Raw genomic sequence first — 17,545 nt, 5'->3', positions numbered from 1 at the left:
TTTTAAATATTTCGTATTGTTTTCCAAATATTAATGTTTATATAAGTCATTTAAAACAATATATTTATTAATTACTAACAAATGTACCCATGCTTCACTACGGCATTCTATATTTTGTACGGATATCGAAGTAAATTACCGTACATGCAGTGAATAACACTTCTTAAATTCCATGTCTCTTAGTGTTATCCGATAAACAGCACAGGGAAGTCCACATATGTTGTATCCAATGCAAAGTGCGAGTTGCGGAGTTGTGATGATAACGGCAGGTCTTCTTACCTATTGCCATTCAAATTCGAGTTGGGAATTTTCATTATATTGGCAAGCACCATTGCTTACTGATTTGGGGAGCTTTCCTTACAATGGCAGGCCCCATTTCCTACTTCGGATTTCTCCGATCACGGAGCCAAAAGCAAAGGGGATCCCTCTAATTTGAATACATCGTGTTGGTGGAGAGCGACGACAAGAGACGAATCAACAGGTCCTTAGGAAGAGTGGTGGGGCTGTTACTTGGAAGAGACAATGTGACTCATCTGGTTAGGATTAAGACAGCAACTGGTACCTTGCTTCGTCCAGTACAACGACTTTATCATCTAGAGATAAACTGATTTCAGAAGAAGGATTTACCAATGTTTCACAACACCGAGGAGGAGAGGCAGCAATCAAAAAAGAAGTTCCCAGTAGTGACTCCGAAACTGAAGAAATCAGTGACTGCAAGACTCACTGTGGTTCTGCAGATGAGGCAGTAATCAACGAAGAATGTTACCAGTAGTGACTCCGGGAGTGAAATCAGGAGTGAACTCAAGACTCGCTGTGTTAGAGCTGTTCGAATACACAAGAAACTAGACTCATAGTGGCTCACATCTATGAGTGCAGTGTAAAGGTATAATTTTCAGAATGCTCATTTCAGTTTGTGGATATGTTGCAAAACTGCCTTTTACAAGGTGGGAGAATATGGAGAACGGAAGTGATATCTTGTGCGAGTAATCGATTTCCAGCGGAGGAAAGATGGTGTTTTCTCAATGTTTTTATGAGTAGTTTCCATGGTTATAGGTGGTGTTGAGTTGTATGAATAAAATTGTGATTATGTTAAAGTAAACAGATGTATATAAAGCACTTCTGTGTATGACAAATTGTAATTTTCCTGTGATTTTGTTGCCTGTAAATATTACACCAGCCTCGATTATTCATGAAAATTAATAGCACTCGATTATGGAAACTGTTTTCAACAGAACGAATACGGAGAGTGCGCGCAGTCCTTTCCAATACGAGCTCGCTATGATTCTCTTTTGCATAGAATTCAATTCGAAATAAGCAAGTTACAATTCCAGATTTTACCGTATCAACCTTGAGACTCAATTAGACCGAGTCTCCGTTTACATGACATTTTAAAACAAAAAGTGTGCTCAAATCGATTAAATTCTGGTTGAAAACACACTGTATGCATCAGAGCTCTCTAAGTTATTAGTTATTCAATAGAAAGTCTCTATTTTATAATAAACCACACAGTCTTCAATCACATCGCTCTCAGATCAAGTGAAAAGTTGTTTAAATAATTTAGTTTTCATCTACGTTTTTTCAACTAACCAAGTGTGTGTTTTAAAGCAAAATTCATGTTCTTGCTACTTTTTAGTCCAGTTATATAAGCCGCTGGAGATAAAATTCAACTAGATACTCTTCGAAAATCATAAATTTGAGGATTAATGTTAACGTTTTAAATCCTTAAAATAGCAAAACAAAGCTTTAAACCGATTAAACATTTCGAATGCAAACGGGAAAGGCTTTATTGGGGGGAAAAGTATTATAGTAGCCTGATATGCTAGATACTACATCGGCTCCAGATTTTGTGGCTAGTTTTCTGTGTAGAGAGCTACGCAGTCGTGCGGGGGGCCTGATGCAGTTTCGGTATTTGCAGTGTACAGAAGACATGAAGTTAAGACTCCTCAGACACTAGCACATTCCATATGTATTAAAAAATTAATAATTCATTACTGTTATTTGGATGTGGAATAAAGGCACCATGTCTTACGGTAGTTCCGGGGACTGTGACTGAGTTATCAATTGAGCTGAAAGATTAGGTGGATACGGGGAAGGTATTCAGTTCAAATAATAGCCTATTCTTATTTTTCAGCAATTAACTCTCTCAACATGGTGACCGTTAATACGAAGGTATTCACCAAACTTGCGCATGCTTTATTTTATCCGATAAAACCCAAAATAACGGGCAAAGATCAGTCCCGTGATGGAATAAGGAAAAGAATCATTTTGCAGCAGGAAATATTTCTGGACATTAATAACAACCTCATAAAGGACGGGAAAAAGGGAAAGAATAGTGTTTTGGATAAATCAGATGGACTCATAGTAGATTCCAAGGATTCTAACTACAGGGCCTCTGAAAGTAATCTGTATATTCCGAAGCAACATACTGTTTAAACCAATGGGTGGAATCTCATGGCACTTTGCACAAACAAACTCTGGGAGAACTTCACACGCCTGGAGATCCATCAGAGCTGCAAAATAATGAATTCTAAGTGTATGTCAGATATATTCATACAACTTCATCATAGAATGGTATAATTTTCAGCGTTCAGTGTACAAGCCTCTGTGAATTTACTAAACGTCTCCACACTCCTCTATTTGTAACTAGCTCTCTGGTTTCGTTTAGTTCCATTACTCTTATCTTTAAATCATCAGAAAACGAGAGTAACTATCGTCGTCTTGATCTCCCTCAACTTATTTTACCCTCCGTGAATGAGTCCATTATTCCCCTAAGTAACTTATTCTCTTCCTTTCGCTTTCCGCGACCCCACCGCCGAAGCCGGTGTATGGGTACAGCTTCATCAATCGAGTTTATTCTCAGTTTTGTCTATATCCCCTTATTCGAATAATCTTCTGCCATTGTTCCTACCTTTTTTTAACGGCAATAATTACCGCTAACTTAATGTCTGTTATTTCTAGCTTATGAATCAGATATCCGGAGTATATCCCTCTTTCACGCCACTACAGCAAAGTTGGTTTGGAAACAGACCGGTGAAGATAGTTTCGCACGGGAGCTGACTTCTTTCTAACAGAATAATGTCCACTGCAACTGCGAGCACACGCAATAGCTTTGTTGCACCTTCATACAGTGTAAATTACGGTATTTACGCGAATAACCATCGCATATTGTTTTTAAAACGTTCAGAAAATTGTCAGTAGTAAAGAAACCTGAGAACTGAACATGAGGTTGGGAAAACACAATTGAAACAAGTAGATCATTTCAAGAATGTAGTATGTGTATTCTCCGAGGAGAGTAGGCAAGTACTGTACCGTATTTACTTGAAACACTTTAGTCTCGGAAAGGATCATTTTCATATCATGCTCACTGCACTTCCAAATACTTTATCTCAGGCTTTCAGCATAGTTTGCCATTAAGACCGTTCTCGGACCCTTCGTTGTAAAGTCACAACTCTTGCTACCGATTGTTACTGTTTTTAGAGTGATCGATCGCCCGCTATTGTTCACCAGTCTTGTTGTTTTCTGAAGAAATCCACAAAAACAAACCAAGATAAACTAAAGAGAGGAATCATTATATAAAATAAGAGTTTTGCCTGTACATTGCTCAGAATTTAAAAAAGATGGTATTTCTGTATCGCTCGTGTCCACAATAACAAGGAAATGCACTTTTTAATTTTCCGTAATTTCTGTCTGTACATCTGTCTGTTTGTCTCTCTGTCCGTATGAATGTGTACGTATGTACATATATCACGAGAAAACGACTAAAGAGAATTTAACGAAAATCGGTATACAAACTCGGGGAATACGTCGCTATAATCAAGACCGTAAATTATTTTATTCACGCTGAGTGAAATGGTAGTTTAGGGGAAGGCCTATTAATTAATGCTCAAATATTTATGTTATTATTGGTCGTTTCTTAATCAAAATTGGTATGCCAAGTCGGAGAATAAGTCGCTATACACTAGGCTATAAATAACTGTATTCAAGCAGAATGAAATAGTAGTTTAGGCTAAGGTCTAAAATTAAATTTCCAAATACTCATGTTATTAGTGGTCCTATCTTAACTAAAATCAGTATTCAAAGTCAAGGAGTAAGTCGCTATAATCCAGGTGATAAATAAATTATATGCACGCTGAGTGAATTGGTAGTTTAGGGGAAGGCCTAGCATTTAATTCTGAAATATTTATGTTATTAGTGGTCCTATTTGAATTAAAATCGGTATAAAAAGTCTGGGAATAAGTCGCTATAATCCAGGTCATAAATAATTTTATTGGCGCTGAGTAAAATGGTAGTTCAACGAGTGCCTACAATTTAATTCTCAATTATTAATATTATTATTGGTCGTGTCGATAAATACTACCTAACCTAAGTTATACAGTATTGAATTTCCTATCATTTATGCCTTATACATTGTTACGGTACCGGTTATGGTCACAAAGATATTCATGAGTTTGTATTTTTGTTACTAAGTCCATAATATCAGCTCCGAGTCACAAGAAAATAGGTAAACAGAATTTAATGAAAGTCTGTATGTAAAGTCGGAGAATAAAACACTACAATCTACGTTGTAAATAATTGTATAAGACGCCCTAATATCACAGAGTCGAAAGAAAACTAAATGTGAAGGTCTACAATATATAAAGCTCATAAAATTGATCAACAATAACATTACATTGACCATTGTGTGTTGTGTAGTGCTTTGTGTCTTCTGTTGCCACTCATCCCCGACAGATAGTATTACTGCTGCGTACAGAATTTTCTTTTTTAAATTTGCTTTACGCCACATCGAAACAGATAGGTCAAATTGGCGACGATGGGATAGGAAAGAGCTAGGAGTGTGAAGGAAGCGGCCTTGACCTTAATTAAGGTGCAGCCCCAGCAATTGCTTGGTGTGAAAATGGGAAACCAAGGAATAAAATCTTCAAGGCTTCCGACAGTGGCGTTCGAATCCGTTATCTCCCGGGTGCAAGAACTGCGTGCCCCTAACTACACGGTCAACTCGCCCGGTATACCGAGTGTAACAGCCTGTCTGAATATTGGCGGGAAGTAGTAGATTTCTTCTTTAGCATACCGTTACTCTGTTTCATAAATTTTCTGATACTACTGGTACGTAACACACTGGTTCATAACATAGCATTCGAGCTGTTCATTCCCTACTCTGAGGAATTGATTAGAATGAGCATTGTGCATATTTAACGGCAGAGGAGTGTTTACGGCTGTCCACGGTCTGGTTATTCCAGCTCTGAAATTTTGGACTGTTAGATCGGCACCGTAATATTGCTCGTTAAAAGTGAGAAAATGTGCAGTTTCTCATTTGATCGAGTATTTTACATAACGTTGCTTTGAATTGCTACATTCCTGCTGACATTTTTGCAATGACCTATGTTGACTTCAGTTAGAAAGACCACAAAGTCAGTTTTTCTGGGAATCCCGTTGAGAAGCACGGGTACATCAGTTAGTACTAAATATATTGGAGTTTTTTCTAATGTTGTCATTTTATTCGTCCAGCCCTACGGCCTTGCTGCCTCTTCCCCCACCCAATGTATACCATCGTAACAAATTTAATTTGTAATTGGTTTCTCATTTCTGCGAAGTCGGACACAGCGATTGTTAATTACGTTAAAAGTGCTCTAATTACAGTACTATTTTCATAATCGACATATACAGATAATCAATACACATCCATATATTTTATACAGATTGTTATTTGAGAGAATTTCTGTGAGCCCCAAGCGGGTAATACAGATAGACTTCAAACTCGGTAAGCCGGCGGACGACATGGAAGCTCGTGTAGAAGATGCTATACAATACCTAACAGAATTAGCGGAAACAGGAGGTTATATGAAGAAAGAAAAGGAGGAAATCCTAAAAACGGTGAATGTACTGAAAAATTACTTCACTGTGCAGAAAAAGGCACCAAAATCTAAAAACGGTGATGAAAACATGCCATCAATGGAGGTTAAGGGAACACAAACAGATAGTATACAAGAGAAGAACGATAACTATGCAGGAGGACAAGTGGCGCCATCTAGCGACCGTGAACAAGAATTAACAAGAGGTACCCAGCGCACGTTGTCACCTACCGAAGAAGCATCAAAAGACCTAAATCCCGAGCTACATCGAACACTAGAATACAAAATTACCGAAAAAATAAACAATCAAATGAGAGCAATGATAGAAGACATCACACACAATATCAAAAATATGATTAAAGGGGAAATGGCAGTTGCAAAGCAGCAGAACCCCGTATCAATGGAATTTGTAAGAACAAATAAGAACGACATCATACGAGGGAGAATCAACCGTCTTACGGAGAAGAATAGTGGAAGGAGGAACCACTTCACCTGGGAGCAAGAACGACAACCACATGCAGAAGTCTCACATCAATACCAAGAACATGACCAGACAACGGTTGAAGAAGAAGAGGAGAAATTGAACCCACACTAGGTATAGACGCCCGGCAGGACAGCAACCAACCATGAAAGATACAGGATCGGAGGAGAATGACATACAAGCAGAAGACTAAAACAGGACACTACGAAAGATGCCGTAAATAGATTCCTAGTCAAAAAGGGAATCACAGAGAATGTTACTTGCGAAGAGATAGAAAGAAGATACAGTACCAAAGCTTTTAAGGTAGGAATACCTTTCAACCCCCTTGAAAGTGCAAACAAGACGGAATTCTGGCCAACGGGAGTAACAGTTAGACGCTACCGTTTTATTCGGTCTTTTCGAGGGAACACAAGGACATCACTTGAATAAAACGATTCAGAAGCTTTCGGAAATTACAAGACTTGGAGAAATCGATGAGAGAAGAAGTATGAAGTTTGTGTTATGGAATGTAGAAGGATTAAAAAGCGCGGCGTGCATAGCTCCACCAGACTTTCTTGAAGGATATATCGCAGCTATATTCACGGAAACCTTCCTCACAGACCCTTGGCAGCACCTGCTAGCGAAACAAGGAGAAAGAGGAAGACCCCAAGGAGGAATAACAGTCCTTCTTGAACAGTGGATAACACCAATTGTATCGACATCTGAGCGGAACCATTCCATTATAATAGAGACCAAATACATCAGAATATTAGCAACCTACTTTCAGCCAAATGCAACGGCTATAGACATAATAGACGAATTGAGCCAACAAATAACACGGAGCAAGGAAGACATGCCTCTAGTTATTGCAGGAGATTTAAATTGTCGGTTGGACATACCAAATCACAAAACAAAATTAGTAATAAATTCACTTCAAGAAGAAGGTTTCATCCTGCTAAATGACACCAATGTCCCTACATACTGTATATTTGGCACAACGGAAAAAGCACTATAGATATCACCCTCATAACAGGAGAAATAAAAGGGTATATCAACCCACATTGGAGCGCGAATCACACACCAATAAGAAAACAACATTCCAATGAGCATCAACATACAAAGTGAATGGACGGCAAAGAACAAACATTAAAGAAGAACACTCTCAAGGAGATTGGATGCCAGGAAAGTGGAAGAATGCCAAGAACAGACGGAACAAATCAAAACACTAATTGACAACTCAAATGTAGAGGAAGCAGTTTATGAACTGGAGAAACTCTTAACACAATCGGCCAGCCCCAGAAAAGTGCGAAAAGCAAAAACATGGTTCGATCAAGAGTGCTTCCTACTAAGGAAAGAGGCACTTAAACCTCTACACCGACTAAAATCGGACATTGAGAATCATACTCTCCTTCAGACGTACACCGAGATAAGAAGACGCTACTAAACACTAACACGGTAGAATAAAACGGCATACAGGAAAGAAGAAAAAAGAAGAATAGTTTAGGAAGCTAAGAGAGACCCATTCATAGCAATCCATCCTCGAAAGCAGACTCAGACCCACTATATTGGCATGGAGGAATAGACGAGACATTTCAAAGACACCCTCAATAAAGAAGAAAGAGAAGGAACACCGGAAACCAACCAAAAGCATACAACGCATGAGACGGCAGCATGGTCTCCACTTACTACAAATGAGGTTCAAAACATTATTGAATCCACAAAAAGTAAAAAAGCTGCAGGACCGGATATGATTAAAGACGTGGCTCATCTACTAGTACCAATTTGGACGAATCTTTATAATAAATGCACAGAAACAGCCAAAATCCCAAATCAGTTGAGACAATCAATAGTGAAGGTAACGTTCAAACGGAAAGGAGATCCGAAGGACACAAATAAATATAGAGGAATAGCATTGGAAAACAGTCCTTTTAAGGTATTCACAAAATTAATCACAGAAAGATACTGGACACAGTAGAAGAACACCTCCCACAATCTCAATTCGGGTTTAGGAGAGGAAGATCCACTGTCACAGCGGTGGAACTACTGCTAAACAACATATGGGAAGCTATCAAAAGGTAGGAAAAATACTATACAATATAGACTTCACAAAAGCCTTTGATCTCCTGGATCGAGCATTAGCACAAAGGAAGCTCGAGGAAACTCTAGGAAGAGAGAGCGCCTGGACAAGAATTATAAACTCCATAAATGAATGGAACAAGATAAGGATCTCGGACAACCTAGACCTTTCAGAACCAATAATTCAAACAAATGGTGCATTCCAAGGGAACCCACTAAACCCTCTGCTGTTCATTCTGGCAGCGAAGGACATTATGGAAATTGCACAAAATGAAGATGTAGCAGCACACGCCTACGCGGATGATATTGTGATCGGCTCAAATGCTTAATGAAACTGCAGAACACTATAGACAATGTGGGAAAATGGTGCATTGAACACATGTTCCTAATTAACACTGAGAAGAGGGAAATGATGGTGTTCATATCAGGAGGGCAAATACCAAAATCGACAAGAATCACGTTGGAAGGAAAAATAATATCTATCATCAAAGAATACAAATATCTAGGGATAATATTCAAGCCGTCTGCAAAATGCTTCACTAAGCACACAATATAGAAAGCGACACAAGCCATTAGAGCGATAAACGAAATAAGCTTAATCACATCACTAAGTCTAGATACAGCAATCGCGCTCTTCAAATCGAAAATCGTACCAATACTTATATATGGCATTGACATTTTATGGACACATCTGAATGAAAATAACTTTGTTAGCAACACTGGAAAGTTAAAGCAACATACATCAAAAGAGCAATCGGAGTGGCAAAAACAACAAGAACCAGATTAGTCTACCTTCTCGTGCGGGAAACTTTCCTCATAGAGGATCTAAGAACAATGTGCCCCCTACCCAAAACAACAGCATCGGAGAACCTACTAAGAACACTAACTAGTAAAAGAGATGAAGTTCCCACGGGGAATTCTATGGAACTGGGGCCATGATCGATCGTACATCGACAGCAGCAAATTTGGAGACGAGACACGTGCTTACAAGACTTGCAGTACATGAATTCAACCATGCCATTTGCGAAAACCCAACATATCAAGAACCGTCAAATTCATGCAAGCGTACATTATGTGGACCGTTATGTGAACGATATCACTTAAAATTGTGCAACAAGAGGACTAGATCAATCAGAGACTATGCTATCAATGGTGCAAGTGTTAAATTTTTATAACACCTTTCACTAATGTATGGCTATTTAGCTGCAGTAAATATTTACTTAATCAAGTATATTTTGTGAGAAGGAAGCGAATTCGCAGGAGGTATTGCCATTACATTATCTTGTTTCCTGGTGACTTTGCTACGCCGGATTTAAAGTTTGATTGACCCGGGTTTATAAAGTACAAACTGGAAGCATCAGACACGGAGATAGTGAAAATGGTACAAACTGGAGGCAATGACGGCAGCACTCTAATTGTTATAGAGGTGGAAAGAAATTATAAACACGTTCGCTGATCCTGTGTCGATAAATTCACATCAAATAGAGTGAATTATTCAGGAGAAAGAAGGAGGCTTTGGACTCGGGCATGTAGCCAAAAAAAGAAAAAAATATTGTGAGATAATGGCAATGACAATTACTCACATTCTGTAATTACTTGAAAATAAATGGCATAGTGACATGCAGGCACTAATTTCATTCATTACAGCTAAATTCATACATACGATCGTATATTACAACAAAATCTTTTTGCGAAATACCTGGAAAGTGAGAGTAACTTTCTTAACCAGTCGATATGAAATTATGTAATTGTAGATCAAAATACAGAGATACTCAAGGATGATTCACTTTATTTTTACTAATATATTATCTATAGTAAGTGAAATTGAATCAAAGTGCAGCAAAGCTAATGCAGTGAAGTCACACTTACGATCAACAGTATTCTGTAAGAAAGGAGTCAGCTCCCGGACGAAACTATTTTTTTACTGGTCTGCCTTCGGGCCAACTTTGCTTTACGGGAGTGAAAGGTAAGAATAATTTCTGGTACAAACAGGTGGAATAATTGTAGGAGGGTATTCCGAATGAGGAGGTAAATTCTACGTTATGGGTGAATTCCTTTGATAAAGCTGTACTCATAAACCGGCTTCGGTAGTGGGGTCATGTTAGGTGAATGGAGGAGGATAGGTTACTAAGCGAATAAAGTACTGAGTTATGGAGGCTGAAAGAAGTAGAGGTAGACCAACACTACGATGGCTAGACTCAGTTTCTAACGATTTAAAGATAAGAGGTATAGAATAAACGAGGCCAAATATATAGTTACGAAAAGAGGATTATGGAGATATTCGGTAAATTCACAGAGACGTGCAGACTGAACGCTGAAAGGCATAACAGTCTATAATGAGATGTATGTACTGCAGCCGCTCCCTACCCCGTTGAGTCTCCGGCGATATATCAACAGGGTCGTCAACTGGGTTTTAAAACAAGTGGGCATCTAATATTTATGTAACTCAGCGGCTTAGGGTAGGAGAATACCGGTATCATATCTCCAGAAACGAATGAGAACATTATTTAGAATTGGAAAATAGATGGGTTTATTTTAATCCCGGTAATTATGGAACCTGTTGCAAAATTACTGTGTTGAAAATACATGAATAATTACAAATTTCTCAGCCAACATGTCAATGATTGTTTTAAATATGTTGTGGATGAGACTAAGTACAACTGTTATATAATATCTTTATTATTATCTCACATAAATGCGAAATATTAAAAAAAAATAAACTCACTCAAACTGCCGCCACTGTCAATGGGGTACCATTATACAACGTATACAAAATTCTGAGTGAATACTAACCCAAATCTAACCTGCTACCCTACGAAACATCACACACCATCATCTATAAGCAAACATTATCGTCAAAAACTCCACGGGTCGAAAATGATCCATGACTCTGTACACATCACATAAAAAATCGTTGGGTCAGAACCTATGTCATTCAGAACACAATTAACAAATAACACACATGACTTAACCAATACACAAACAAAATTAATATAATACAGTGTATACACCTGGTTGCCGCTCTTGGCGGATATTAACGAGATGCGAACTAATTTCCTTCAACGATTGAGGATGGGACTGAAATCCATAACTACACATAATAATAAGAATCATTTATTTCTCAAAGGCTTTACTGGTTTCCATCCGTAATTAACCTCAGCTGAGATAGATGGGTGATTTACATTGCATAAATGGACAATTCTAAATGTAGCCGTGTTACTCAATACTTGGGACACTATGCCCTCAGCATATAGTCTGACACAAAACATCCACCGTCCCTCCTCGGGAACAAATGCACTTCCTTGTGGAGTCTCTCTGCTCCTTCCTTAAAGTGTCGTCCCTCTAAATCTCGAATGACACGTTCCAGACTTCACACTCATAACTTAATTCTCTCACTCATTTCAATGTGGCAACTCATAATTCATCGATCACTTATCTCATTAATGAGGCCTTGTATATCTCGACCCACCACATGGGTTTTATATTTGCCACCAGGTGTCTCGGCCTCAATACTTTCCGTCAACATGGATTAACTCATTTACAGCGGCCCTTTCTCTTCAGCTCACATAACACAGTAACTCGATAAGCCAAAAGGAACAAAAATATACGATGGCAAAGTTTGTTGTTTGTTAGTTAAAAGGGACCTAAAGCTAGACTATCGGCCAACATGATACCACTCCTACGCGATAACCTTAACCCACCTCTACAACCAATTCTAAACAAATACGGAATCAAATATCACTACCTAAATAAACACAAATGTGTGGCCATCTCTAGAATCCAAAGAAACAAGGGCCTAGCTATTATTCAAAGGAGAACGTTGGTTCGGATTTCTGAATCTTCACTACAACACTCCTTCCATCTGTGATGACTAATCTACTTAAAATATAACGTACATGCATGGTTGAGTACCAATGAAATTAAATGTACATTCCAACGGGAATTACTGGCACAAACAATTCTACACAAAATTAAACTACGAAAACCCGATCCAAGGAAATGCATGAAATTAAAGTAAAAAAATTAAATCCCAAAACAAGTCCTCCAGTATTTACAAAAATCTAATTCACTCAGCCTTGATACTAACTTAATACTGTGCCCTTAATGTAGCACATTTACATTTTAAACAATTACCATTTACAAATTCAACTGAAATGGAAATTCCATCCGTATACAAGTCATGCAAATAAAATGGATGTACTCAGCCTCATTCTCCAAGACACCTCGAATAACACCGGGGCATTCATTGTTCAAGCGATGGTATACATGTTTCTATATTTCTAAGTAGGTACCCCTTCTAATGTGAGCTAACAAAACGAGGAGGTAAAGGGGTGATCGCGGGCTCATTTCCCTGTCAGTAAGTCGAAAAAATCTGAAACAAGATTTCCACTTCTGGAGAGGAACATAAAACTAATGTTCACCCTGTCTACACCAAATATGAATATCACGTTAATTCCCGAGGAAAACTTAGCCGGACATAGAACTAACCACTCTATCCCACATAATGCCTAGGTTAACGAAAGTTCTCTTGATTCCTAGTGTTTGCTTCATGCTGCTGCCGGGTACAGTATGTATGTATGTATGTATGTATGTATGTATGTATGTATGTATGTATGTATGTATGTATGTATGTTTGTATGTATGTATGTGTCTATGTATCTATGTATGTATGTATGTATGTATGTGCGTATGTTTGTGTAACCTTAGAAGAAAGAAACAAATATAATAACTGCTAAAGCATTTCTTCACTACATAAAATGAACATCGCAACTGAGTTATTCAGTGTCCGGTATGCGCACAAAAGTGGTCTGTTTTTTCTAGATTCATTTATTTAGATTGAATATTTTATTGAGATCCTCAGGGTGCTAGGGGAAAGAATTCCTCTTATTCACTGAAGGGATTTAGTATCGATCTCATCCAAGAGAAGGGAAGTGACAGTCTCACTCCTATGTCTGAGTGCCTTCATGTCGACTGGGGGCTGACTAAATATTTACCGAGAGATTTTCTGTTACAGGAGATGTGCTTTGAAGAAAAAGATGCTTTGTAGTTAAACTTTATCGTACACTTGAACAGGACGGAGGAGACATTATCCCAGTGTTGTAAATAGGGGAGGGGTTTCTTTACATACTGTCTTCGAACTTAAACGTTCCCATTTTCAGTGGTATGATCGAAAGCAATACAAAATTAAGCAAATAAGTTTCAAAGATAGTAAACAGTTAATTTATTTCACAGTACGCATCATAGCTTTAGCTACCCAGTAAATCCTAGCATAAGTCTAACTAGTCACTGAAAGTGTTAAATTGGTCTAATCATATACAACAAGTGGCCAATTTTAAGCGCTAACAGAGATAAATAGGCAAAAGGAAAGGGGAGTATGTAACTACAGCTTACATTACTCATTACACGAAAAATTATGAAAGAAATAATATTAACATAAATATTTGAGAAATCAGTTGATGTTGACAGAGTACTGAACCTCGAATAACACCGGGGCATTCATTGTTCAAGCGATGGTATACATGTTTCTATATTTGTAAGTAGGTACCCCTTCTAATGTGAGCTAACAAAACGAGGAGGTAAAGGGGGTGATCGCGGGATCAATTCCCTGTAAATTTATATCTTCGTTCCGAGAGACTGCAGCTCTTTTCTGGCATTCCTCGATAGAGGTGAACTGCATGTCCCTTTTGTAAACACATACTATCTCTCCTGTCATTCTTAAATCTCTGGCAGTATCGAGAATCAAATGAAGACCTCTATGGGCGGCAGAGAGAAGACCTACATACTTGTATGACTTCAACATATTTGTTGAAACTATCCTGACGCCTTCGTTACTATTATTTTAGCTTGATGTCATAATAGGAAATAACAGTTTTAAAAACATACAAACGGGAGAGTATTTACGTGTACACGGTATCTATCTCGTAATGATGTGCCTAATTTGAGTTAAAAATTAAGCACGGAATGAAAATTAATAGTTTCTAGACAATATTAGAAGAGTATGTTTCCTACAATATTAAATTATTTGGTCCTTAGGAAAATTCATATTCAGTATTGTGTTCAGTATGAGATATAAGCGCACATATTTCATCTTTATCTGGTTGCTTTAAACGGTTAGATTTTATAATATCCGATAAATGTAAATTTGTATCTTCGTTCCGAGAGACTGCAGCTCTTTTCTGGCATTCCTCGATAGAGGTGAACTGCATGTCCCTTTTGTAAACACATACTATCTCTCCTGTCATTCTAAAATCTCTGGCAGTATCGAGAATCAAATGAAGGCCTCTATGGGCGGCAGAGAGAAGACCTACATACTTGTATGACTTCAACATATTTGTTGAAACCATCCTGACGCCCGAAGGTAAACTGTGCGTTATCAACGATACAGTGCAGTTGACAGAAGTGTCAGATCACTTTAACGTCGCCCACTTCCTTTGAATGCCAGTTTGCCTCCATTGATGTATTTTACAATGCTAAACCGCTCCTCAACTGCGTATAGATTACTCTCATTAAACCATCAAAAGTTTGTATAAATTACTGCTATACTGTCGAGGAAGCTGTGAGCATGCTTAGTGTAGAATAATTTGAGACCATCCTGGTGGATAATTTTAATATTTAATTCCGGGACTGGAGGAACAACTGCTCTATTTGCCACAATATTTCATTTCAGGCACTACACCAGCTCTGCCCTCTACTAAATTTCCAACAGTTCAAATATTTCAACAAATCTAGCGGTGTAATTCTTGATCTTGCACTAGGCCCTAAAAATGTAGTAGCACAGAAAGAAACCTGCCCTTTCAAAGATCGAAATATTACATCCTGCCTTCAGCGCAATTATCACACTTCGTGTTGGTCTCCCTACACCTACATTTGTCTTCTCAAACATATCAAATGAAACAGTGAAAAATGACATGTTTAATAGCTTAAACAGAGGTGGGTTTTCGGTCCCATCAGAATTGCTCTTAAAAGTGTGTGCAAGTGTATTTCAGACTATGCAGATTTTAATCTCTGAGGAATATGAAGTAACATTCTTTCGGAGTAAGAATCAGAAGTGTGTATTGATTCAGCTTACAAGGCAAAGTGTAATTGATACAAGGGATTGCTGGTCATATTGTGAAAAACCTCTATATGAACTTCTCTGCCTATCTTTGCCCTATTTTGCAAATATTTTAATCAACGACTACACAAAACATGTTAATGATTCTGATGCAATGGTTGAAAGTCCTGGCAAGAAAAAACTGATGACTCTGGAGTGATTATGTTGTAAGCTGATTCCCAATGTTAAAACTGTATTTTGATGTACATAGAATTGTATTGTTTTTCTAGTTGTAGCCATATGCTTGTTTGTTTTCATATTTATATTGACGTATTTATTTTAATTTTTCACCGTGTTTTATATGTATCCAATAAAAACTGCTCTTCTATCAACGTTTTATTTGAGAAAACATAATTGAAGATTAACTTCGCATATGTTACAAGTAAGACTCCAAGGAGTAGCAGTATAGTGTTGCCAAGTTTCAGTGTCACGGCCTTAGTGTAGTCCGGCTATGATTGATGCAATTGTGAGAGGAATACATTGAATTTTAGGAATTATGCTGAGAGTCATGTACACAAGCTAAGAATACCGGTCATCTGCTCCAACCTATCTTCTCAAGGCTCACGCTCTGTAATCATTATAAAGCAATTCTACACTTTTGTAAATTCATTGATAACATTTCCCTACCTAAAATGACAAAATCAGCCCTAAAAAACCAGAGGGTATTCGGGAGATAGTAGGTTCGAACCCCACTATCGGCAGCCCGGAAGATGGTTTTCCATGGTTTTCAATTTTCACACAAGGCGAATGCTGGGGCTGTACCTTAATTAAGGCCACGGTCACTTCCTTCGCACTCCTAGCCCTTTCCTGTCCCATCGTCGCCATAAGACCTATCTGTGTCGGTGCGACGTAAAGCAACTAGCAAATAAAAAGAACCAGAGGACCGTATATTGTTGCAAAGACTGTAACAACAAAATTAAGGTAAAGATTTCCACTTTCGTTAACCTAGGCATTATGTTGGGTAGAGAGGCTAGTTCCATGTCCGGCCAAGTTTTTTCTCGGGAATTAACGTAATATTCAACTTCGGTGTATATTGGGTGAACATTAGTTTTATGTTCTCCAGAAGTTGAAATCCCGCTTCAAAATTTTTCGACTTACTGACGGGGAATTGAGCAACGTCTTTCTCGGTGAAGCAATCTCCCCTTTACCTCCTAGTTTTATTAGCTCATATTACAAGAGGTACCTACTTAGAACTATATAAGAAATCACTTGAACATTCTGAACCCGAATATGAGTTCGGTGCCAGTCACAAGAAGAATGGTTTGTGACAACGCTACATTTCCTATCCGTATATGTTGGTATATTTTTATTGCTGGTACAAACAGGCGGGAACAATGGCAGGAGGGTACTAGGAATTAGGAGATAAAAGCTAATTTAGGAATGAAGTCGATGGATGAAGCTGTACGCATAAACCAGCTTCGGTGGTGGGATCATGTGAGGCGAATGGAGGAGGATAGCTTACCTAGGAGAATAATGGACTCTGCTATGGAGGGTAAGAGAAGTAGAGGTAGACCAAGATGACGATGGTTGGACTCGGTTTCTAACGATTTAAAGATAAGAGATATACACTGACTGACAGAGCAAATGCAACACCAAGGAGGAGTGGTTCGAAAGGGATAAAAGTTGGGGAAAAAACAGAGTCGGCACGGAAGAATAATTGATGTTTATTTCAAACCGATATGCAGGTTACACAATGCGCACGGCATCGACTCAGTAGGATGTAGGACCACCGCGAGCGACGATGCACGCAGAAACACGTCGAGGTACAGAGTCAATAAGAGTGCGGATGGTGTCCTGAGGGATGGTTCTCCATTCTCTGTCAACCATTTGCCACAGTTGGTCGTCCGTACGAGGCTGGGGCAGAGTTTGCAAACGGCGTCCAATGAGATCCCACACGTGTTCGATTGGTGAGAGATCCGGAGAGTACGCTGGCCACGGAAGCATCTGTACACCTCGTAGAGCCTGTTGGGAGATGCGAGCAGTGTGTGGGCGGGCATTATCCTGCAGAAACAGAGCATTGGGCAGCCCCTGAAGGTACGGGAGTGCCACCGGCCGCAGCACATGCTG

The sequence above is a fragment of the Anabrus simplex genome, chromosome 1 (assembly GCF_040414725.1).
Source record: "Anabrus simplex isolate iqAnaSimp1 chromosome 1, ASM4041472v1, whole genome shotgun sequence".
Lineage (NCBI taxonomy): Eukaryota > Metazoa > Arthropoda > Insecta > Orthoptera > Tettigoniidae > Anabrus > Anabrus simplex.
The sequence above is the reverse complement of the archived record's forward strand: the minus strand, read 5'-3'. Positions refer to the sequence as shown.